At 41.1% G+C, this 25,921-nt stretch overlaps 1 long non-coding RNA gene across 1 annotated transcript in view; it reads left to right on the top strand.

Annotated features, from left to right (window-relative positions):
* The window catches only part of LOC140513946 (uncharacterized), a 124,162-nt gene extending 102,701 nt beyond the window's left edge, over nt 1-21,461 (top strand). The window contains exons 2-4 of the long non-coding RNA XR_011970421.1: nt 15,444-15,525; nt 19,515-19,601; nt 21,279-21,461. This is a non-coding gene — a long non-coding RNA (uncharacterized lncRNA). The remainder of the gene's footprint in view (nt 1-15,443; nt 15,526-19,514; nt 19,602-21,278) is intronic.
* The last annotated feature ends 4,460 nt before the right edge of the window (nt 21,462-25,921 follow it).

The raw sequence follows: 25,921 nt of genomic DNA, 5'->3' as shown, positions 1-25,921 counted from the left end.
AGCTAACATCTATAGTGTGCTTTTAAGGTTTGCAAAGTACTTTACAAATACTAATCTCTTTTGATCTTCACAACAACCCTGTGAGGTAGGTGCTATTATTAACCCTATTTTACAGATGAGAAAAGAGCCTAAGAAAAATTAAGTGACTTATCCAAGGTCATACAACTAATAGGGGTCTGAAGCAAGATTTGACCCCAGACCTCACCTTTTCCAGCCAGATAACACTTTTGCTATAACACAGCAGTTGTTTTCCTTGATAGGAACTGTATTTAAAAATATATATATACAATTCAGGCTTTTAACCAATTCAACCTGATCTTTTAGGCAGGCATCTGGGTGGTACCTAAAACAGGTAAGTGGCTCAGTGGATAGAACACTGGAGTGAGGAAGACCTGAGTTTAAATCTGACCAAAGGTACTTTTTAGCTGTGTGACCTTGGGCAAGTCACTTAATCTCTGTTTGCTTCAATTTTCTCATATGTAAAATGGGGATAATAATGACGCCAGGTTGTTGGGAGGATAAAATGAGATACTAATTATATACTTATCACAGTGCTGGCACATAGTAAGTACTGTATAAATGTTAGCTATCTTTATTATGATTATTAAATAGTCCTAAATAAGTGAGCTTAACTGTATTTTCATAACTTGTTGCACTTGCCCTTGTACCCTTGTACCCTTGACTCAAAATGGATAAATTTGCCATGTGGAAATCAGCACTGCTTCTCTTGCACAAGTTTGGAGGCTGAAGCATCATCTTCTTACCCCACCCCCATCTCTCCCTCCCTCTCCCATGGCTGGGAAAGTCTTTGGTGCTCATAACACTATATCCTGGAAAGCACAAATCCATTTTCCGTCATTCTGTTTCATTTTTTCTGCAGTCCCCTAAGGATTCTGGTCTAGACCATTGTTGTATAAATCCATCAGGCAACAAACCCAACAGCCATTTATTTCTGGGCCAGAGTTTTTCTTGTGGTCCAGAAAAACCACTAGAAATGATTCAGTGAACTGCCGTTTGTGGCCAGGGCTGGGGCTGGGGCTGGGCTCTGGGCTGGGACCGGGGCAGATCAGGCAAGCCGATGACCTCTCTGAGTCTGTGGTTCCCAGCCATCATTCTCACTTTCCTCAGTTTCAAAGCAAAAGAGACTTGTAGGAAGTGAAGAGAGTGGTCTGTTTTTACATTGGATGCTTTTTACTTTAAATTTAGGAACCATTTGGATCAACCTTATAGGCGTGCCAGCCTGCGTAAGGAAATCTCTCCATTTGGGGTGAGAAGATTCAGGACCTTCATTAGAGGAGCTAGTTCATCAGCTGGTTCATTAGAGGGGAATACAAATGGTTACCCTTCCTCCCTGTGGTTCCTGAACCCCTTTTCCTGGCTTGTTACCTTGTGCATGGGTCTAGCCTTGAACCAGCCTCCACCAACTCTAGGGGAAGCTGTCAACCTGGACCAATTTAGACAGGAGCTAATTAACTGTCAGCTCGCAGGGCAGAGGCCTTGGACCCCTGCTTTGCCTCCTGGAGAGCTCCAGCCCTGTGTCTCTGATCTGACAGTTATTCCTGCCTTCCTCTGCAAATAACATCCTCCTGCATGGGGAGGAAATGTGATGCAAACCCCAGTGATGACTTATCCTCCCCAACAGCAAGTAAACATGAAAAATGGGCCGGCCAACACCAAAGGACAGTGATCAGAAAGGTTTTTTCTTTCATCTTAAATCATCATGTTTGGGGAGTCGGCTGGAGTTTTGCAAGTTATTTGTAACTGTCTGCCCCCGTTAGGGGATATATGTTTTATATAAAAATAAGTAATCTTTTTTAATCAAATGATAAATGTGCATGTCCTAAATGAAAACCCAATAGTTAGCCACCTCGTTATAGAAGTTTAGGTGAATAATGAAAAGATTACTGAAATGACATTTTGCAAGGGGCTCATGGTATGGAACCTCTTCTGTCTTAAAGTTATCCTTTGGGGAAGGCCCCTCAGCATTAACACAGAAAACCTAAACCAAGCTCTGTTTTTCTAAATGGATTTCCAAGATGGGCTTATTTTCATGGTACCTAAGAATCGAGAGCTGTATTTACTGTTCTTCAGGCTACCTCCAACGTCTTAATATTCTCTACTCCAGGCTCTGCAGCTAACTCCTTGTGTAGCCTGGGTCATCTCTGTGTGCCTCCATCCTGTCATCTGCCAGTGGGTTGGACTAACCCCACTGATCTCTAAGGTTATTTCCAGCTCTGATCCTTATAGAATTCTAAGGGAGGTACTTCTGTGACTCTAAGCCTGTCTCTAAAGGAATCTTAAGGTGACTCTCTGTAGAAAGTGAAAAATTCTTTTGAAATGAAATGTGATTCATTACCCCTGGTGTCTCCATTCTAGAAGAAAGATAGATCTCTATATTTTAGCCTCCCCTCTGTGGCCTTTCTAAACACTGTTATACAAATACTAGGATTTAGAGGTATAAGGAACCTTAGAAATCATATAGTCCAAGTCATTCATTTTACAGACATGGAAACTGAGGCTCAGAGAGGAAAAGGGACTTTCCTAAAGTCATACAAGTGGTTATTAGTAGAATTGAAATTTGAACCCAGGTGGTATGACTTCATTCCCAGTATAGGTTCCACTGAAGCAAGTTTCCATAATTAGCACTAGAACTAGATAATAGAATCTTGACCTTTATTTCTAAAATACAAATTGAACAGCTACCATTTTCAAGACACTGAGGGGTAATACTGGTCTTGAGCTTCAGAGACTTAGTCTACCGAGGAGACATGATTCACTCATGTGAAACATGAAAATAAAAAGAAAAAATAAAAAACAATAAAATAAGAAAAGAAAAAGAAAACAGAAAAAACAATACAGGTATACATCAACTACTTCTATTAATTGGCTTAATTATTTTTTAATTTTAATTTATGAAATAAAATAAGCATTTCCATAGCAGAGTGGAATTAAAAAAAAGATTGCACACAAAACTGCAAATCTATTATTTATAACTTGCTATTCCTTTGAAATATATAGTAAAATTATCATATAACTTCCCCCCCTTTTTTTCTTACCCTCTTCCCCCTTCCCATCTTAGAGATGACTGCCATATTAATAGGGAGTGAAGTAGTACAGTGGATACAGTGTGGGGACCTAGAGTCAGGAAGACCTGAGTTCAAATCCAGCCTCATATATTTACTAATTATGTGAGCCTGGGCAAATCATTTCATCCTAGTCTGTCTTGGTTTCCTCAACTGTGAAATAGGAATAATAAAAGGAACTACTTCCCAGGGTTGTTGTGAGAACCAAAGGAGATAGTTACAAAGCGCTTAGCACACAGTGGGCACTTAAATGCTTGTTTCCTTCCTTTTTTAATGAAAACATGTTAAATGAAGCCTGTACCATGCGGGCATCTATGCCATTCAGTTGGTGTCCTGGCTGGTCTGCCAGTGATGTCATGGAGATGCTTTACAAAATTACAGTGAGTTTTGTTTATAATGTGTTAATGATCTTATCAAGAGTGGATGTTGTTCATTGTATGGGTTTGTTTCTGGGGTATAAATGGACCATGATACAGACTTCAATCAATGTGCTGAATGAAGAATAAAGAAATTGGTGGGGTTAAGATGGGTAAAGATTGGTTCAGTGTTGGGTCTTGCATCTGGGGGACTCTAATGAATTTTTCTAGAGCGCTGGCAAAGAGCTAAATGGGGAGTTCAGGATGCTAGAGAATGAACCCCTTACAAAATTTTCTGGTCTTGTCCTTGATTTAGAAAACCTTTCTCACTCTCTCATTTTACAGTGCAGATGAATTCCTGATACACACACACACACACAAACATATATACACATACATACCATATAGGTATGCATTCATGTGTGTACATACATATCATATATACATGCATGCTGCCCCATACGTCAGTTCACCCAGTTGCTATCAAGGAAACCTTGAACTAACCATCATCTTCAGGAAGGAATGATCTGTGGTGCCCTGGTGAAACGTGCAACTGGATCTATTTCCCCAGAGCCAGACTTGATTTTATTAGGTGAGATAGTAGTGAAAAGGTTTTTTCTAATCCTGTCTTTATAAGCAGTCCTGCTTTCTCCCATGAATATGGTGAGAAGCTTAGAGTCTGTTTCCCTCAGATGTCAATGGTAGGATGCATTGTTCCTTGAAATGATAAGACCGACTCTAATAGACCATGAAACTGGAGCTGGGCTCTGCAGAGACAAAGACTCCAGCAGGCCAGGGATGCTTCGCATTGCTTGGTGAGGGGAGCTATTTGTTAAGTGATGATGGAGTACAAAAACCTACTGAGCTCCTGGGACAGAGGGACTCTTTTCTAGGTGATTCCAAATTGCCCTGATCATGCACTGATTCTGCCTTCTGACCTGCTAGGAGACTTTGTGACCTTCCATCTTTCCTCACTCTATCTCCTTATTCTCTTTTCTCCAGCAACCTTTAGATACTTGCCAGGAAACACAGGATCATAGCATCATAGAATTTTCAAGCTGACTGTCACAGACTTGCCCTGTAAACTTGGGAAAGGCACTAAACTCAGTCATCGTTAGTTTTCCCATCTGTGCAATGGGAAGGCTAATATCTGCTTATCTCATAGAGTTGTGTTAGGATTACATAAAATAATCCAGTTCAATTTAACAGCTATTAATCTCAGTGCTCATACCATGTACAATGCAAGTGCTGAGGCCTGAGGGCTACAGAAATGAAATGAGGCATTGTATCTACTCTCAAAGAGCTTACAATCTACTAGGAGTGGGGAGGGTGGTTGCACTGGAAGGAACTCTTGGTTTGGAGTCAGAAAAATTGCATTTGAATCCAGGCTGTGTTACTTGTCACTCATGTGACAATTACCTAGTTATTAACGTCCCTCTGCCTGTTTCTTCATTTGTAAAATGAAGGGTTTGAACTGGATAAACTCTAAGGTTCCTCCTAGCTCTAAATCTTTTGATTCTATGACAACTACACAGATAGATATGCTCTGCTATAATCTAAGGTACCCTCCCCATTAAGCTTTACTAGCTTAAAATGGCACTAAGACTTTTGGGACATTTTTTATAGGTACATAGGAAAGATCTAAACAGAATAAAGGATGGAAATCAAGGGTGGTGTAATAGAAATGATGCTGTCTGAGCTGTCTCATGGGATGAAAAGATTTTTAAAAAATTATTTCTTTTTTGTTACATTTTAAGTTCTATACTGTCTCCCTCCCTCCTTTCCCACCCCACACTAGAGAAGGTCACCACTTAACACAGATTTATAAATGTGGAATGAAAGGATTTTGAACAGGCAGAGGTATGGAGTGAGACTGCTTCGGTCATGGGAGACAGTTTTTGCAAAGGTATGAAGAAAAATCAGAAAGGGTAGGATGAGATCAGAGATAGGCCAGTTCAATATGAAGGGTAACAATTATTACCCCAGGGGAAATGATGATGGTAATAATTATTTGTGGAGTGGATTGAGCAGAAGATCCGAAGTCAACAAGACTTAGATTTAAGTCCTGTCTCAGACACTCACTATAGGACTAGAGAAGGGACAAGCCACTTAATCTCTTTATCGACCTCAGTTTCCTCATCTGTAAAATCTGTAAAATGACACTTATCTCCCAGGGTCATTGTGAGGATCCAGTGATATAGCATGTGTAAAACACTTGGAAAACCTCACATCATTAGCTAAATGTTAGCTCTGGGTTGGAACAGGGTTAGCCCAGCTGGTGTAACAGAAGCAGCATAGATACAACGTTAGTCTGGGAAACTGACAAGAGATGGTGACTTTGATTTCCAGCCCTGCCACAAACTTGCTGATAAATCACGCTCCAACCCTGTGCCTCAGTTTTGTCATTTGTAAAATGAGGAGGCTGAACAAGATGAGCTCTCAGATCCTTCCCAGATTCAAGAAGGTTCTTTTCTGGCAATGGGAAGAGCACTGGAACTTGGAACAGATGGACTGATTCTGACTCTGGCTTCCTTCATTTATTTCTATCATTTTTCTATCATATTATTATTAGCTGTGTGACCTTGGACAAGTCATTTCTCCGAACTCAAATTTCCCTATCTGGGTAGAAGAATACTTGTAATACACTTACTTCAAAGCTGTTGCAAAGAAGGCACTTATATTTAACTTCTTTTAGTATCACCTACATTTCCTGATGCATCCTTTCCTCTCCCTCCCCCTCTTAGACAGACATCCAGGGGTGTTGTGAGGCTCCAAGGAGATCATGATGATAAAGCACTTTGCAAACCTTAAAGAAGGTATAAATGCCAGTTATTTTTGTTGTTACTGACCTCCTGTGTGATGACGGCTTCATTCTCAGAAACTTTTTGCTCCACGCCTGCCAAGCTCAAGCAGTGTGAGCGATACAGGGGAATGCTAGTAAATGTTTAACAACCAGGCTGGGGAAATGAAGGGAAATGTGTACACTTACACTTTTAAATTTAATCTGTATTACTGACACTTTCTTAAGTCTAGACAGTCAACAAAATAACAAATTAAGCTCTGATTTGTAGGTTGTTGATTTCTGAGGCGTAAATGCTCACAATGAAAATTTAACAATAGGTGCAACCTGGTTAGAGCTGGCTCCAGCACATTTCTAGGGTTATCACTTAAAATAATGAACAAAAAAGAGAAGGGGGCAGAATCGGCAAAACTAGCCAATATGTTAAAAATTCCTGATGTTATGTACAATGTTCCATACTCACAGTATTCCACCTCTGCCAAAAAGGGAGAGAAGGCACTTAAAAAAGTATGAAGTGCTCAATAAATGTGAGCTATTGCTTGCTGTTCTCCACATACAACATTCCATTTACCAGTGAGACACTTTGGTACAGGCTCTTCCCCACACCTGGAATGCACTGTCTCCTACTTTCATCTATAGGATTACATAGATATCAGGCTGATCGTTTTCCTCAGGTGAAAGAAAAGAGGTTGTGTTCTTTCTAGGGTATGCCCTCATCTGTAACCACACCTCCCTAAAAATTCTTAGATGCCTCTTCCCATGTATTAATGCTCTCCTACTCCCCAAAATTACTTTGTGGAGAGATCTGTAAAAAAAAAGGGAAAAAAGACTTTGGGATAAAGCAGACTTGTAGAGAGACTGATGCCTGTATGTGTTCATAATTTCCGGTTTACCTACCTAGTAGGTAGGAAATTCTGGGAATTTCCCCTTGGGTGAGATTGAAACCTTTCTTTTGGTTGAGCTGAGATATTTTGTTTCCAGTGAGAGAGCTTGTACACTCTGCATGTTGTCTAGTATATTCTAATCTGTACAAATTCTCCAATTTCTCTATGCAATCTGTTGGATAAATGGATTTACCTATTATTCACTACAAACAGTTCTTGCTTTATATAAATTTGCATTTTGCAAATTTGACTTTATGGAAAGAACCCTGAAAAACTAGGTGAGGAGAATATTGCTTGCCATTGTCACATAGACAAGGAAAAAAAGAGAGCCACTGTCCAAATCATCTCTCCGTATAAAAAGTTGCACAGCCAACCTCCAGCAATAAAGACTAGGCAGTGGGTAGGGAAGGGGGTCACATCCTGTGTACCTATGTGCTTTACTGTGCGGTACGGTGCATACTTTATCATCAATTTGACCTTTCACTTCATAATTCTGTTTATCATGATATGGTATTTTTAAAAATTCAATACAATATTTCCCTCCAATTACATGTTAAACAATTTTTAACATTTTAAAAAAAGTTTTGACTTCCAGATTCTATCCCTTTCTCCTTCCTTCACCTTCCCATTCCATGAGATGGAAGTTATCTGATATAGGCTATACATGTGCAAGCATGTAAAACATTTCCATATTAGTCATTTTGTACAAGGAGACTTGAATAAAAAAAGGCAGGAAGAAAGAAAGAAAGAAAGAGAAAGGAAGGAAGGAAGGAAGGAAGGAAGGAAGGAAGGAAGGAAGGAAGGAAAGAAAGGAAAGAAGGAAGAAAGGAAATGAAAAATAGTGTGCTTCACCCTATAATTCAGTTTTTTCTCTGGAGGCAGAGAGTATGTTTCATTATGAGTCCTTTGGGGTTGTTTTGGATCATTCATGGTACAGTATGTAATATGTCTGCATTTTAGTACATTTTATGACTTATGTAAAGGGGTTATTTTGTGTATGTCTTTGTTACATAGACATAATGACATGGATGGGTAGGAACAACATTGCTTTATATAGAGACTTGGGGAATGGTCCACTTTTGTGAAATGAGAACTCTGAATTTGTGATAATCTTTAGGACAAGAATTTGGTGGGAAGGAGTCAACCCTATGGGAGTGAACTTGGTGTCACCCTTTCCCCTTTAGGGGCTAAACCAAGGGAGTTAACAGCTTTGTTGCTGTTTAACCTAAAATATAAAAATCATTCCCATAAATCAGCTATATTTAGAGGGGGGAGAAAGATATTCTAGTCTGGCACTCCCGGTTTGAGAAAAGAACAGAATGGGGAAAGAGAAAAGGATAAGGGAATAGATATTTATTAAACATGTACTGTGTGTCAGGCACAGTGCTAAGCACTTTACAGATATCTCAGAGATCTTCATAACACTCCTGGGAGGTAGGTACTATCATGATCCCTATTGTGCAGTTGAGGAATTTAAGACAGACAGAAGTTAAGTGACTTGCCTAGGCTCACTTTCCTAGGAGCTGAGGTCTTCCTGACTCCAGCCTCGGTATTGGCTGCCAGTCTCATGGCCCCTACTCTTGCTCCGCTCCGGTTAGGAATCTAATAGATATCTATCCATCAATGCTTCCCTGTGGGTCACATTTTGTTACATATGTGGATATATATATACGTCTTACAGGGATAATGCACACCCCTTATCCCTTAAATATATTTACTCATCTGTATACATGTTATTCAGCAGCTCCATACCCTGTAGAGAATGTTTTATTTTTGTCATTATATCCCTTACCCTTAGCATGATGTCTGGCACATAGTAGGCATTTCAGTTCTTGTGGAATGATTGAATGGATGGTTACCTCCCTTGAAATTTCATCTCCTGGTAGCTCCTATTGTGAGAGGTACTCTCAAGTTCTTCTCTGATCTGACAGATGGAGCCAGTTTGTGTTGAACAAACTAAGAGAAATGGAAAGAGGGAGAGAGAGATCATATTTAGAAATAAAGTCATCTAAAGGCATCTTATCTGAGACTTCAAATTTCTTAATGATTAGGAACATAGATGTACAGAGCTGGAAGAGACCTGAGAGACTTTCCAGTCTAACCTCCTCATTTTACAGATAAGGAAATTGAGGACAGCGGAGGGTAATTGATTTGCCCAAGGTAACCCAAGTAGTGTCAGAGGTGAGATCTGAACTCATGTATTCTGACTCCAAAGTCCATGCTTTTTCCACTGGATCACCTTGCTTCCTTAGGTATGATAAGTACCAGACCTGTGATTATACTCATAGAGGGCAGAGGGGTATGCAGCCCACAATGCTCCTGGGTTGGCAGAACCAGATTAAGATATAACTGGGAAATATTTAACAAAATAAGTAAAAAGACAATAGAACATAGTAATGTCAATATATTGTTTTCTATGATTCATAGGGATCCTTATGCACAATTTAGTGGCCCTTGTTTCTATCTGAGTTTGAGATCACTGATATAAGGGAACTCCTAAATGGGGAGACTTTCTCTCCCCATCTAGGTTAGCTCCTTCTCTGCAGTTTAGAATTTTAGAGTTGCCTAGGCTCAATTGTGAGACTAGGTGACTTGTCCAAGGTCACATAGACAACCAGGATGCGTGTGTGTGTGTGTGTGTATGTGTTTGAATCTAGGACCTGTCTCTGACACCAGCTCTCTAGTATTCCACCCTGCCTCCATAGAGCTTTTCAAATGTAGAATGGGCTGCCCCTGGTGGTACTGAGTTGCTCTCTTTGGGGGTCTCTAAGCAGAGGCTGGATAGCAACTTCTCAGATATGTTACAGTGTGCATTCATCTTGAGATGTTGCTTTGATTAGATGGTTGCTGAGGACACTTGTGAAGGAATCCTAATAAAGCTGCCCCCAGCCCCAATATTCTATCTTCCATATAGGCCCCACTGAACAGCAGGCCCATTGCCCCTGTTGCCACTCACCCCTCCTTCTCCGCCCCGCTCAGCATCCTAACTACTTCATGTATGCCTCACTGCTCACTAGAACAGCAGGTGTGTCCATGAACTCATATTTCCCACAGAACAGTAGGCATGTCCATGTGATGGGATCCCAGCCACTGCTGCTAGCTAGCCACTGCCCCCAGACCCATTTCTCATGTTTTCCACAGAAACAGCAGGTGTGTCCATGCACTCAGCCACAGACACATCCATCTAGTCCTAGACACACACTACTCAGCCAATGAGAAAGCAGCACCACCAGGATGCCCAAGCAGGCTGTAGACCCCAAAACAATAGAAGGGACTTTCCCTGAGTAGGCACCTGTGCAGTAATAGTAAAGAATTGACCTAAAGTGAACTTATGATGTAGAGAGGCTTATTGTAATATCATTATCATACATACATATCCCCCACCATGGGTTTTTTCTGTATGCATTGTGGGTAATCACATGTGCAGTTCCCCTGTGGCTGGGACCCCTCCCCTATTACCTAATCCCCCTTAACAAATCCCTCTTGCCTTTTTAATATTCATAATTTTGTTATGTACTTGCATCTTTCCCCTATAAAAATCCAACTCTGGTTCCTCTTGGAACTTACTTAGCTCACTTCATGAGAGGCGTCAATCTCAAATGCCTATACTTGGGTTAGAGGTGGTCCGACTGAATTCTTTGAGACAGTTCCACCACACCATGTCATGAAACCCCAACAGTTTTTGGTGTCCCTGGATGGGCAGAGCCTAAACTGTAACACTTGTACCTCTGGGACCCTATGATTTCATTATCCCATTTTGCAGAGTACCGGCCTGGCACTTTGATGAAGCCCTTTCAGTGGGCTTTCCTTCCACTGATTCAGTGGGATGTCTGTTTTCAATACAACACAACAGCTTTTACACAGTAGGCCCTGGAAGCTGGTCTTCACTATTTTTATTTTCCTCTCCTTAAGCTGCAGGGATCTATCTCCCCTTGAGAATGGCTGGAATGATGAAAAGCTGTGAAATCTTCCATCTAAATTTGACCTGATGCCCCAAAGTTATCCAGCAGGAGGGAGATTCTCTCGAGCAGCAGAATGGTTTGCTGTTCAGCTGATGTTCTTCTTTTGATCTCTCCCTCAGCAGGGCTGTCATCCTTGGTTTGGCACTTCCCATTTGCAGGGTGATGAGGCTCTTTCAGACTCATAATGGTCAATGTATGTCAGACCTAAAGGGATCAGAGAGTGAGTGCCTTTAATTTAGCCTTGGAGGCAACTGAGGTCAGAGCACTGAAATGATTTGCCCAAGATGACATAGTGAGCTAATGGCAGGGCTGGGATGGCAACCCATTCTCCTGATTCTCCTAGGCCACCACTAGTTCCCTCTCTCCCCTCCCCCCTTACTCCATTACTTCTACTTAGAATCAAGAAGAAAGCCATTTGCTCTGCTGGGATTGTTTCAAGGTTTGGGGATTTGTCCACTGGTTTCCAGCAGGCATCCTCACGGTGCAGATTGAGGGGAGGGTGGCAGGGGAATCTGTTGTAGCAGATATGGGACAGTCTTCTGATGAGGAGAAATGAGCTGATGTTAGGAGGAAAATTAATTTTAATGCTGTATCATTTGATTATTAATATTAATCTGTATCACTCCTTTTTTCTGTCAAAACCTCCATCTCTTAGCCTAACTCAAAAGAAACCTCTCCCATTCTAAATGAGGAATGCAATAAGTCCCAGTCCCCCAGGCATATGCCTGGGCAGGGACCCTCTATTTGTTTATCCCATAAACAGAAGCCAGTTGAAGCTAGGTCCATATTACCAAAGGGTGACCCATTCTGTCTTTGCTTTCTAATTAAATTTAGGGGTAACCTACTCTACAAAGGAGAAGCTATGCCAGGAAGACCATAATTAGGGTGATTTTCCTTGCCCAGATTACTAGAGACAATTGAATCTCATGATCAGGCCACGTTCCTCAGCTTACTCTCCTCCCCTAACGATGACAAGTAATGAAGAGTTGAGACTCTTGGCTTACCTCCTCATTAGGCTTGCCTTTCGCTTGTCAAGGGTGGACACTAAGGATGCACTGTCAGGTGGAAGATTTAAGGTACTCTCACTCAGGGTCTTTGATAACCAAGAGAGAGATCACTGAGCTTGATTTGTTGATTACTTGCTAGCCTAATTGATAAATTGATTAATCATACCTGGAACTCGGTGTCTTGGAATTTCAATTGTGATTATGTTCGAAGGACTAATTTCCAGCCTCCCTCAGGCCTTTCTGCATGTTCCTGGTGTCCATCCAGGGTTCCCTGTTGTTGTGCTTTCCTCCCCTATTTCCCAAAGCTCTAGACCTTCCCCTAATCTTTCCCCAAAGAAGCTGGTGTTATATGGAAACAGCACAGGCCTAGCTGTCCCAGGTCCTACTCATTAATTAGCTCTTTCAAGTTGAGTAAATAATGTCGATAAACTCCTATGCCAAGCACATGGCTATACCTTAGACATCCTTATTCCCCACATTGCCTAATAAGTAATGTATATCCAATGAGTACTATCTGCTGATACTACATTTGCAGTCAGAGGATTTCAGTTCTGAAAAGTTCTGGAAGTTCAGTTCTGAAAAGTTCAGTTCTGGAAGGACCTCAGTTTCTCTACCTATAAATCAAAGGGAATATACTAATATCCCTTTAGGGCATCTGTCTCTGATCCTATAACACCTAAGTTTGATTGAAAAATGAGAGAGAAGATTTTGATAGTGGGAGGGAGAGACAGCAGAAGGATACTGAGAACCTCTTCTCCCATCCATCACCCATACCCACATGCCATAGGATCACAGTTATAAGTCTAAAAGGGACCTTGGAGATCATCTAATTCAATAGAAGGGAGGCAGGGGTCTCCCATGATAAATTTCCTTTCCTCTAAATCACAATTTTCAAAGAGAGCAGCCTGACGTAGGAGTGAGTTGTACATTTCAATCAGTCAAGTGGTTTTTATTGCACTCCTACTGTCTGCACCATGTTAGGGCAGATATGAAGCCTTCATTGTGACTGCTGTTTGTCACACCACACTGACCAGGGGTTTATCCTAGATCCAGACAGGGTAGAGACTTTTTTTCTCATTGATGTGCTCAGCATATGCTTCTTCTTACATTTCCAGCTCCCCACGCCATATGGCCCTGTGATAAATAAATAAGTAAATAAAAAACCAGCCATATGTGATGTAAATGATCTTCTTTATGAATGAAATCACAAATAGAAAAAGAAGCATTTCATCAGAAAAAACGACCTAATTAAAAATAAGAAATCGCAGGGGAAAAAGTTTGTTTAGAAAAATCTCCTGACTTTTTTTTTTCTTCAAGAAGACCCATTGCTCATTCCTGGAGCAGTATAACTGAGAGGGAGCCTTAATAATTCTTTTAATGATCAAAGGCATTAAAAAAAAATCAATCCTTTCATTAACTGCAAGAGGCATGTCTCTGGCCTAGTGGGAAATTGATTATAAATTGCTGTAAACAATCTGTCCCAGCACCTAATTCTGATGTGTTTTCAGGAAAGAAGATTCACTCATTATTTGATCTAGAAGAAATTAAGTTAAAGGTGAATTATGACACTGACTTTAAATGACCAGGATCAGGAAGTGCTGAGGCAAAACTAAGCTTTACCCTTTGGATGACCTCATGGGAAGCCTTAGGGTGGCAGCCTATGACCGCTCCTTTTAGCTCTCTGCAGGGTCAGTGTGGCAGGTGTGTGGCCTTGATCTTTTTGATGCCCCAAAGCCAATTCTTTCTACAGTCTGGGTACAGAAAGGAACCATAATGGTTCTAATTGAAACAGCTGGGGGAAATTTAAACTTTTTAAGCCAGTTGGATTTAGTGACACTGTCTGGGATCTGGCCAGGGTCCTGGCGTGAGCAACCTCTGCTCTGGCACTTGGATGGATGCAATTAGGAAGCTAGGGATTTTTCTTCTCACCATGCTCAGCATACTGCATTTTATGCAACGAGAGGCTATAGAATCCCATACTCCAAGATGAGCTTAGGTATAGTAACTTGAGATGATTGACCATGTTTTGATGGGCACTGAGGTCTATGCTTCTGGAAAGTGACTCAGGGTAATGGGAATTAAGAGATATGATAGTGATTCTTCCAAATGGGAGAGATTAGAGGCTCATATATCTGTAAGAAGGTATATTAAACTTCCCCATCAAGGCAAATTATTTATTGGCAACCCCCCCCCCCTCCTTCTCTACTCCTATCCAGACTGTCTTTTTGTGACTTTTTGTCTTTTAAAAATGTCCTTGATATTTATATTAATCAGACTCCATCAGCTAGCACTGTGCTTTGCACATAATTAATGCTTGTCGAGTAAATGCAGGGATACAAATATATGTTACAGGTGAGATGGTGATAGGCGCAATATGTGATTTACCATGGATCCTGAAACCTTGAGCAATGATCCTTCACCCTGAAGTTCCCAAGAACCAGCCCTCCCAGCTGCCTTTCTCAGTGAATCTAAGTGTGGAAATTCAGAAAAGATAATTCCTAAAGCCACTGGCAACATTCAAAATTAAGTCTTTTTGAAGGTTGGACTTTGGCAGGGACTTTGACATCTGTTATGGATCACCACAACTCTGAATATAGGATTGACATTATGCAGGGCATTTCAGTTGAATGTATGATTATAATAACGATAATGATGTATTTACTCATAATGAAAATCTTGATACTAGAATTAGCCAGCATTACATTAGTTTCTTGTCAAACTCTTAACTCCCATTGAATTCACTTTTCATTAAAATGGAAATCTTTTTTAGACAAATTGTAATCTAGCCATGCCTCCCCCATAATATACTTGTGGAGTTGATTTTTAAAAATTCAAGTACCAGACTTTATTCCTGTTTGCTCCTATTACATTTCATTTTGTTAATGTGAGTCCATCACTTTTCAGATCCCGACGTGGTCACCTAATGTGTTAAATCTTCCCATTACCTGCTGTAGGTAACAGCTGTAGGAAGGTGTGTCATCTGCTAATTTGGATGACTACTAACTGGACTCGCATGGTTTCTTTTTGGTACACCATGTCATCTTTCACTTCCATGCCTTGGCTCTGGTGAGGCTCTCTCACATGCATTGAGTGCTCTCTCTCTTGGTATCAGCTTCTTGCAATCTCTAACTCCCTTTAAGTCTCAGCTCATGTCCCACCTCCTGTGAAAGGTCTTTTCTGACCCTCCTAATAGTTAGGGCTTGCCCTCATCTCCTAATTTCTTTGCATTTATATTATCTCCATTTTATAATTGAGAAAACTAAGGCAGAGAGAGGGTAAGTGACTTGCCCAGCGTCACACAGGTAGTAAATGTCTGAGACTGGATTTGAACTCATGTCTTTCTGATACCAGGTCCAGCTCTCTATCCATTGAGCCATCCAGTGGCCTCTAGAAAGAGCCTGACTTCAGAAGATTGGTCATGAGGACGTCTCTGGTAAGTGTGGAATATGATGAGTAAATATTCCTCTGGATGTGTGCTCTACAGTACAAATTCAACTCAACAAGCAGTTATTAAGCATCTCCTATATGCAAGGTACTATGTTGGGTGTTGGGGATATAAAGACAAAAATAAAACAAGCCCACATCATTTGGGTTTCACTCTCTGGGCATTATCCCCACGTTTCAGCTGTCTCATCCCTTAGTCCTGTGGCCTTGACAAGTTCCTCCATTTTGAGAGAGGGTCAAGAAAAGTCATTCTTCCTTCTCTGAAATTTGTTACCTTGCTCCTGCTCAGGTATGTTCTTCCCCATCCCATCTGTTCAGTTACCCTTTACATTTTCTTTTTCTCCATTGAAATGTAAGTTTAAAGGCAGAAACTTTTTTTTTTTGCTTGCTTGTATTTGTAGCTCCCACACTTAGTACAGTGCCTGACATGTAGTGAATATTTAATAAATGCTTGTTGTCTTGGCTCTACACAGACAAATCAATACAAAGTCAATGCAATGTAAATATGAAGGAGTTATATGTGAAGGAGGTAGTAGAAACAGTGCTGGCCAGGGAGTCTTGAGATCTGGGTTCTAGTCTTGGTTTTTACTAAGGATAGACAGCCAGAGTAGAATTAAGTGATACATCTAGTAATTGAGATCAGCAAGCTAGATCTGTCAGATACCTTAGAGGTCACTGAATCACAAAAGCGTATATACAAAGATGGAGGGGGTTCTAGATATCATCTAAACTAACCTTCTCATCTAACAGATGTGGAACCTAAAGGCCCAGGGAGGTTGTGACTTACCCAGGATAATTAATACAGGTAGCAAAATTGGGATTTGAACTGAGATCCCATGATTCCAAATTCTTTCCCCATACACCATGCTGCTAAATTCAGTGAAACTGAGTAGTAAGTAAAGATGAGCCAGCATGTTGAAGAAAGTTGACTCCATGGTGGAGATGGAACCTGGGTGAAGCCTTCAAGGTTGGGTAAGTGGAAGAGGCATTAGCCAACCCAGAAATAATATCATCATGTTTTTTGTCTACAGAAACATCACTGTCACCCTCTGATCATCACACTTCCAGTCTTGGCTCATAATTCTTTAAGGCCAGTGTTCCAACATCCCTGAAAACTCTGAAAAGGGGATAATAAATGTAGACCAAGGATGCCAAGTCAGCACCACTTCCTTAAGACAGATACCCCCCAGCTTTTCTGAGATATTCCAGTCCCACAATACCTTGCTGGAGCCTGAATCCATTGGTTCTCTTGGAGTCCAAATTAGGGGCAGTCACTGAGTTCAGATGTTTACATGGATACAATGGCAGGCTATTTGGAATGGGGACAGGGTGGAACTACTATTTAAGTTTGTCTCGGGCAGTGGTAGAAGCCGTTGATGAGTTAGAGGCACAGAAAAGGAGATATAATGACAGAAGTTTTCTTTAGATGCTTTCTGATTAAATCATTCTTCCTTCATCTTACAGAGTTCATTACATAAGGAAGGGTGGTTCTTTTCCTTTTATTAATTTATTTGTTTTCAGCTTTCAACAATCACTTCCGTATGTTTTAAATTTTCTCCTCCTCCCTCCCCATCCCTTCCCTGAGATGGCATGCAATCTTATGTGGGTTCTACACATACATTTTTATTAAACACATTTTCACATTAGTCATGTTGCACAGAAGAATTAAATGAGCAGGAGAAACCATGAGAAAAAACATAACAAAACACAACATAACAAAACAGAAAATAGTCTGCTTCATTCTGCATTCCAATTCTGTAGTTCTTTCCCTGGATGTGGATGGCATTTTGCATCGAGTCCTTTAGGAATGTTTTAGGTCCTTGCATTGCTGTGAAGGGCTAAATCTATCAGAAACAGTCCTGACACACTGTAGCTATTACTGTGTAATGTTCCCCTTGGTTCTGCACATTTTACTCAGCATCAGTTCATATAAGTCTTTCCAGGTTTTTCTGAAGTCCTCCTGCTCATCATTTCTTATAGCACAAGAGTATTCCATTACATTCATATACCACAACTTGTTCAGCCATCCCCCAGTTGATGGGCATTCCCTGCATTCCCAGTTCTTAGCCACCACAAAAAGAACTGCTTTAAATATTTTTGTACGTGTGGGTCCTTTCCCCATTTTTATGATCTTTATGGGATACAGCCCTAGAAGTGATATTGCTGGGTCAAAGGATGTGCACATTTTTATAACCCTTTGGACATAGTTCCAAATTGCTCTCCAGAATGGTTGGATCAGCTCACAGCTCCACCAACAATGAATTAGTGTTCTAATCTTCTCCAACACTTATCATCTGCCTGTTTTGTCATGTTACCCAACCTGAGAGGTGTGATGTGGTACCTCAGAGTTGTTTTGATTTGCATCTTTCCAATCAAGTGATTTGGAGCATTTTTTATATGACTATAGATAGCTTTAATTTCTTCCTCTGAGAACTGCCTGTTCATATCCTGTGACCATTTATCAATTGGGGAAGATGGTTCTTTTTTTAAACAACATTTATTTATTACTGACCATGAAGTGCCCACGGATATGCTGGTACCATCAACATCAAGACAATATAGTTCTATTTTGTTTTTGTTTTTGTTTGTTTTTAACATGAAGAAATTCTTATACCTCTAAGCTAGATAAAATATGTAAAGAAAATAATACTTTTCACCCACAGTGCAATATGTGCCCTGAATGAACCACTGGCAGAAATTTAATTTTGCTTCCAGTAATTTGGGGTTATAGATAGGATTACATCTCCCAGGCAGAGAATGTCATTAATCAAGAAGGAGGCCTCTTAATCCTTCTTTCAATTTTAATGAAACATTGTAAAAATGCCTTTCACCAGTGGATGTCAAGCGTCAGTTGGGCTGTGATTAACATGCTTTTGTGACAGGTTTACTATAGTACCATGTTCTCAGTTATTCAGCAACCTAATTGAGGCTGTCTGTCAAGGTGGGGGAGGGGGTAGAGCTGGGGCATCTACAAAGGTCCAGAGATCCCACTAAAGTGGTAAGAAGAATTAGCCAATAGGTTCTTCCTTCCTTCCTTCCTTCCTTCCTTCCTTCCTTCCTTCCTTCCTTCCTTCCTTCCTTCCTTCCTTCCTTCCTTCCTTCCTTCTTTCCTGTTTTCCTTCTTCCTTCCTTCTTTTCCTTTTTTTCTCTCTCTTCCTCTCCTCTCCTCTTCCCTTCCCTTCCCTCCCTTCCCTCCCTTCCCTTCCTTTTCTTTCCTTATTCTTTCCTTCCTTTCTTTTCAGGCCTTGAGTCAAGAAGACCTGAGTTCAAATTTTGCTTCAGACACTATCTGTGTGACCCTGGACTAATCTCATATCTTCTGTCTGCCTTAGTTTCCTTTCCTATATGGGGAAAATAATAGTATCTACCTCCTAGGGGTATTGTCAGGATCAAATGAGATAGTAGTTGTAAAATGCCTGGCATAAAATAGATGATTAATGACTGCTTGTTCTCATGTCCCTTCTTTTTTTTTTTTTAAATTAACATTTATTGCATTTTCAAATTCACATTCTCTCCCTCAAATTCCTTCCATCTCCATCTGAGAAAACAAGTAAAACCAAACCCCTGTTATAAATATGTATAGTGATGCAAAACAAATTCCCACATTTGTTAATTTCTCTCTCCTCTGTCTCTCTGTCTCTGTCTCTTTCTTCTCTGAGTCCATCTCCTTTCCATCACGTGGTAGGTAGTATGTTTCATCTTGAGTCCCCTGGAATCCAAAAGTATTAAGTACTTACTATGTGCCAGGCACTATACTAGGTACTGGAAATACAAAGAGAGTGAAGAAAGTGACCACTCCTCTAAATAATCCCTCAGAAGAAAGATGCTTCGAAGCTGGCTTAGTGGAGAAGTTGCAGCTAATTTAGCCATCTTCTCCCTTTTTTAAAATTTTAAATGGTGCTCAAAGGGAAATCTAAAAAGTATATTTGATGGGCAGGGAAAAGAGACTGTAAATATTTCCTTTTCTCCTGTGATAAGGCTAAAACACCCACCTGGCCAAGTAACTGGAAGAGCTGGAGGCATCCGCTGGGTTTCTCTTCTAGTATTTCCATGAACATATCCAAAGTGAGAATACCAGTCTAACCTCTTACTCTCACATAACCTCTTTCCCCTTCCAGTGTTTATTATTCTTATTAAGTACTTGCTGATGGGTGGAGATACTCTCCATTTTGCTGGTGGCAGATTAGGGTTTGGGAGATGGGAATGTAAACCTCTTCGGGCTTCACTTTGTGTGAGGGGATTGAATTAGAGCTGGGATTCTTGACCAGGAGGTCTGGAAATTTCTTTTAAAAAAAATATGTTGATAACTGTCTTTCAATATAATTTGTTATCCTATGTTTTTATGTTATGCATTTAAAAATTATGCTGAGAAGGGGAGTATGACAGATTGTAACAAAGGGGTCCATGACACACAAAAGGTTAAAAACCTAAAATTCCTTCCAGGTCTAACATTTTTCATGTCTGTAACAAAGGGTTGGTAAGGCATGGGAGACTAATTTTGTCTCTTACAAATTTGCCCAGCCCTGGCTGAGTGTCCTTTGCCATTTGAACCCAGAGATCTAGTCAGCTCTAGTTTTCCGCTTCTCTCTCTAGAAAGAACCCCAGACCTCAGGAGTTGCTCTGCATGGAACCTGGTATGATCCTCCCCAAGCACAACCCACCACATCACCTGTGGGACTCTTGGCCTAGGTGCTTGCTAGCAATCAGAATCAGCCGGTGGGAGTCACGTGGCTGAGAATGGAAAAGGATGGGTGGGGGTTGGGCTAGGCTGGAGTGGAATGCCTGTGTTTGGGCAGCTGGAATGCTTTTAATAACAGGTGAGTTTTCTACATCAGGGTGTAGAGTGACTGGTATTTCATGCCCTGGGCTTGATCTCTGGCCCCTCTCCAAATCTCTCCCTCCTCTTCCCCACACAGAAAACTTAACCCTTTGTGTGTCATAGACCCCCTTTGGTGGTCTGGTAAAGCCTGTAGACCCCTTCTCAGAATAATGTTTTGAAATACATAAAACAAAATGCAGAGCATTAATAAAGAAAACAATTATATTGAGATTTGGTTATCAAAATATTTAAAAAACAAGGTCATGGACTCTAGGATAGGTAGAAACTTATGCTGTAGAAGGTGGGGAAGGTAAGGAGAAGAAAAAGAAAAGAAGAAAAAAAGAAACCCTGTAATTCTAAGCTAAACACTAGGAAGGAGGATCGTAGAAGGTATTTCAGAGGACATACCCCTGAAAGAAAGTGTAGGGTTCCCAGCAATCAACAATCGTGTAGGTGCAGAACTCCGAAAAAGACTTCAAGGAGATGACTAGGGGAGAGCATGGAAAGCCTTAGAATCATCTATGAGGTACTACACTAGGCAATGCTATAGGACAGAGAAGGTTCAGGGTGATAGATGAAGAGCCTCTGCATGGATGCCTAGAACCAAGAGGTTTGCTCCTTTGACTTCTGTTTGTAGGAGCTTGATTTCCTGAGGGAAGGCCAGGATTGCTTTTTCTGTTTAGTTTTCAGTTTATAGGCAATCCGGGTTAAATGACTTGCTCAGTCATGCGGTTAGTAAGTGTCAAGTGTCTGAGGCTAGATCTGAACACAGATACTCTTGACTCCAGGGCCAGTGCTCTATCTACTGTACCACCTAGCTGCCCCCCCCCCTTTTAAAAATCACTTTTTAAGTCCATTAGATGACATAAATTAACTACTCATACTCTTAGTTGTAAATTTATTTAATTTTACTTCTGTTCCAGGCCTGCCCTAAAGTGTCCAAGATGTGGCCTTTTTTTTCTTTTTTGTTTTTTGGATGGAATTCATACAGCTGAGTCATAGAAGCAAAGAATGCTAGAGTTAGAAGGGCCCTTGGAAATAATCTAATCCAGGGGTTCTGAACCTGGAGTCTGTGAACTTTTTAAATAAACATTTTAAACTCATAACTCCTTTGTTCATTTTATTTTATTCCTCATATATTTATTTTGAGTATTTAAAAATGTTATGAGAATGGGCACATAAGCTTCACCAGACTGCCGAAGAGGTACATGATACAAAAAGAGGTTGAGCCCCTGTTCTAATCTGTCCTGTCATTTAACAGATGAGGGACCTGTGACCCAGAAAGATGGAATAAGGTCACTCTGCTGGAATGAATGTGCAGTGATTTTTGGGAAATTCCTGGAAGGATGTTCTCCCCCATGTTCCTGTCCCCAGGAAGAGTGCTGAACTAGGACAAGAAAACTTCCATAGCACAGGATGGAAAAATTTCCACTTTGGGCCATGGTGGAGTACTCTGTGGATGAATGGTTACTGCTGGGGTCATATGGTCATGATGACAGAGTTTAAGGATAGTATGGCCAGGGACTAGACCCAAGGGAATAGTGGGTAGAGGTTCAATCCTTTTAGTTACTGGGGATCTGGGATTTAGGAAGTGAAGAGAAAATCTAAGAAGTTCATGCTATTCATGGTCAGGGTCAGGTTAGAGGTCTGGGAGCCAAGAAGTCAAGGCTCAGTGAGGGAGTCTGAGTTACTCATTTCTCAGGCAAAAGCAGTGCTGGATTGAGAAGCAGTGCTGGAAAGAATAGCCAGGTCTCTTTGGTCCAGGCAGAGGAGGGTTGGGAATCTAGGAGATGATACAGAACTTTCATGAAAATCATAAGAGCTTTCAGAGCCCCAACCCTTGCTAAAGAATGCCCTATTATGGTTAGCCACTACCCTCTGATGCCTGGGTATCTCTCCAGAAAAAAGACTAGAAATTACCAAGCTGGTTCCCACTACCCTGGTGAAGGGAGTTTCCTCACTGGGAATGCCACAGGCCAGCAAAATCACAATATGGTCCAAACCTTCTCCCTTTGCCCCCACACCTATGTTCTGATGTGGGTGAATTTAGTCCTAAGGGAACAGTGACAGTAGCAAGACTCTAGGTAGCTCCTGACATTTGCTTTCTCCAATGACAAAAAGACACAGCTCCCTATCTACCTACCCCTTCTAGCACCAGCCTGGTCATTTACCAAATGCCCCATCACCCTCTATTCTAGCTCAGCTCTGGGCACTGCTGAAAGGCTGGGTATGGAACACTGGCATAAATTAAAAGTAGACTAAACAGGGCTAGACTTTCCAGACAGGAAAGTGCCTAGCATCAGGTCAGGATTGGATTTCTCCCTTCTTTTTGACTTTCACCACTATGAAGACAGAGGGAGTAACAAGCCTGTCCTAGCTCCCTCTTACTCTGGGGCAACCTGCTAACTATTGAGTCTCCCTCCCTGTCCCCCCAAACTCAGAAAGTATCATTGAAATGAACCATGATTCCTTAGTCGCCTTGGAGGGCAGTAAAACTGTCTTGTGTTGGCTGCCACAAGAAATATCATTAGTAAAGGGGGCCTCTCTTGCTCCCGCTCCTGTCATTCCTGAGCAGGGTCTCTGATTGACTGGATAGATACTAATTCAATCAGAGGGAACCAGTGGCTATCTTTTCTAGGAACCGGGTCGAAACTTCCAATTGCACAGCAATGAAACAGATTTTTCAAGCTGGAACAATACAATCTGAAAATTGTGAACCACAAGCTTCCTTTCCCCTCCCCTCTCTGCCCCCTTTATCCTCAGCCAGTTATGTAAACCATTTTTCCAGTATTGTCTTCATTAGGAGGCATAGAGAGAACCTGGACTCAATGCCAAGTGACTGGCTCCAAACTGTATTCCTAGTGCCTTGAAATGTCAGCTACTATTATATCCTGCTCTTGACCATGGCTTCCTCCAGTAGCTTTTGGAAAAGCCTTCTGTTCTATGATATAAAAATGATGTGTATCCAGAGATGCAGCAAGAAAGTCTTGGGAAGTGATAAAGGGTCCCCTCTATCTAGAGGAAATTAATTGTTCATATGGACCTTATTCAGGTTGTAAGAATCCCTTTTGCTGGGAAAGGGGAGGGGAGGAGAGGAGAGGAATAATGATGGAAAGGATCAGGACTGTATTTGTTCCCTCTAAGAGAAAAGACCACTTGACCTTTCCTTTTCTTTTTTTTCCCCAGCTACCAGACAAAAGAGAGAGGATTTGGCACACCTCTAATTAGCTCCCCTATCACTTGTCAAGGAGAGGAGGGGACAAACAGGGAAGCAAAGGGGAGGGAAGCAGTAAAGAGAGGAAAGGAGGGGCTGTCTATATCTTTGTGTACTCAAATATACAAACACATCTTTGATCTCACCAATGAGAGTATCCTTTCAAAGGATATAAATGATTATTCCACATGCCTGTGCACCCTATGACACCCTGTTCATGCCTTCCCATGTGTCTGCCACATAGACCTCTAGGTGGTGAGGTGGGGGGAGGGGTTCCTTGGGTACCCTAGACTTCTACAGGTGGAGCACGAGAGCTGTCTGTTGCATCTCCACGTGACACATCTTCTCTTTCATGCATACATTTTGTTGTTGTCATCCTTTACAATGATTCATTATGTATAATTAGGTAAATGGCCCCAGGATTAATTAATCCTGGGCTAAGGAAACTGCCCTTGACACATGTCCACATGCATGGTAACAGTCTCTGTGGGTCTCAATTTCTTTATCTACAAAGTGGGAGAGGGGGAAGAAGAGGAATTTTAGAGTAGATGACCTCTAAGACCTCCTTCCACTTTTACATCATAGGATTCTAAAATTCTATAGTAGATAGGTAAATAGATATGTTATTTATTAGGTGTTCACTGTGTGCCCGGTACTGTGCTGAGTGTTGGGGAGATGAAAACAAGATCATCCCATCTCTACTGTCCAGGAGTTTATGTTCTATTGAGGGAATACAAAACATAAAAGGGAGGTGGAAAGCAGAGGGGGGGAGAGGTAGCAAGTAGATGGAGGAGATCAGAGAGAGAACTGGGATGGGAAGTGAGCTATGCCTGTGATTCCTTTGCATAAATAGATTTTCTTTGTGCCCAAGTCCCATTGGGAAGGCTCTTCTTTGTTAGTTGTAGGACTCTCCAGAATATTGTAAACCTCACAATTTTGCTGGTCCTTAGGGTCCAGCCCTGGGGCTGCCCATAGGTGACGTTACTTTGCAATGAAGTCTTTCTGTAACCAAAGTTCCTTGGATGGAATCTAAGGTGATTCGGTGGCAATGGTAGATTTCATAAAGTTATAATTGTGTTTTGAGGTTAGAGCACATTTCACTTAGTTCTAATAATAATAATTTCATCATAGCAACCCTGGGAAGTAAGTGTTGCTGGTATTATTATATCCATTTTATGGATTAGGAAATCAAGGCTCAGGGAAAGGCATAGAGTTAGAAAACGTGGAAGGCAGGAAAGATTGGTACTCATTTCATTGCTGTTATGAGAACCCAAGTTCAGATAAATATTCCATGCCTGTTTCTCTAGGTTAGTCCCAAGACTTGAGTGATCCACTTTCAAACAAGAGATAAGGAGGAGACTGTGAAAAGACATAGACTATGAGAGCTGGTTGTGATTTTATTTTAATATTGTTTAAAAACTTTAATGAATGCATTAAAAAATACTAGACATTTTCCAATAGTTTCTCCCAATGGAACCCTGCTCTGTAACAAAGAAGAATCATGAAGCAAAACCATCTGACCAAGTAACTTCATCTGACTGTGTATGTGTTTCTATACCAGTAGTTCCCCTCTTGACAGAGAGGAAGTATGTATCACCAACTGTTCTTCAAGACCAAGACCAGTCATTTTGATTATGAATCGGACAATTAATTAAATAATAGTTTCCCTCATTCAAGGGAAAATAGATGATCTAAGATTATCCCAATAATATCAAGCTTTCAGTAAGGTCAATGGTAGAGGTTTTCAAGAATTCGTTGTGACCGCAACTGACTCATTTCTCTCTGGTTCATCTGTAAAATGAATATTGGAGGGTGTTGAACAAGATAATCTCTAAGGCCTCTATAGATCTTGAATTTAGGTCTGGGTAGGACTTAGGATCTGGGCTTGTCCAACAGAGCCACAGGAATGGTGAGAAGTTTATTTATGGCATATGGGCTCTTTGGACTTGGCTTTTGCATTCAGTCCCTGCTCTGAATAAAACAAAGGAAAAGTTGGCCTCACTGTCTTGTTTTTCCATCCAAAAGTTATCTTGGGAGAAAAGGAAAATGTTTTTTTTTCTCCTTATATAAAATTCTTTCAGACTAAGAAAGACTCCAGAGCAGTCTGGGGCTCTGGGTGAGAAATCTAGAATCCAGCTAAGAAGAGAATTACAGATTAGAGCTGACTGTGCCTTCCATCCTGCCATCTATAGCCACAAAGTGATGGCCTCTGTCCAGCTGATGAACAAACTATAAATATCACCCATGTGATTGGCGTGCCAATTTGTGCCACGGTCATGGGTCATATGGGCATGGAAGCTTCATGAATTTCACTCCAGGAAGACCTCTTTATAAGAGTCACAGGGCCAAGAA

Source organism: Notamacropus eugenii, chromosome 1, assembly GCF_028372415.1.
Source record: "Notamacropus eugenii isolate mMacEug1 chromosome 1, mMacEug1.pri_v2, whole genome shotgun sequence".
Taxonomy (NCBI): domain Eukaryota; kingdom Metazoa; phylum Chordata; class Mammalia; order Diprotodontia; family Macropodidae; genus Notamacropus; species Notamacropus eugenii.
This window is presented reverse-complemented; position numbering and strand designations above follow the sequence as displayed.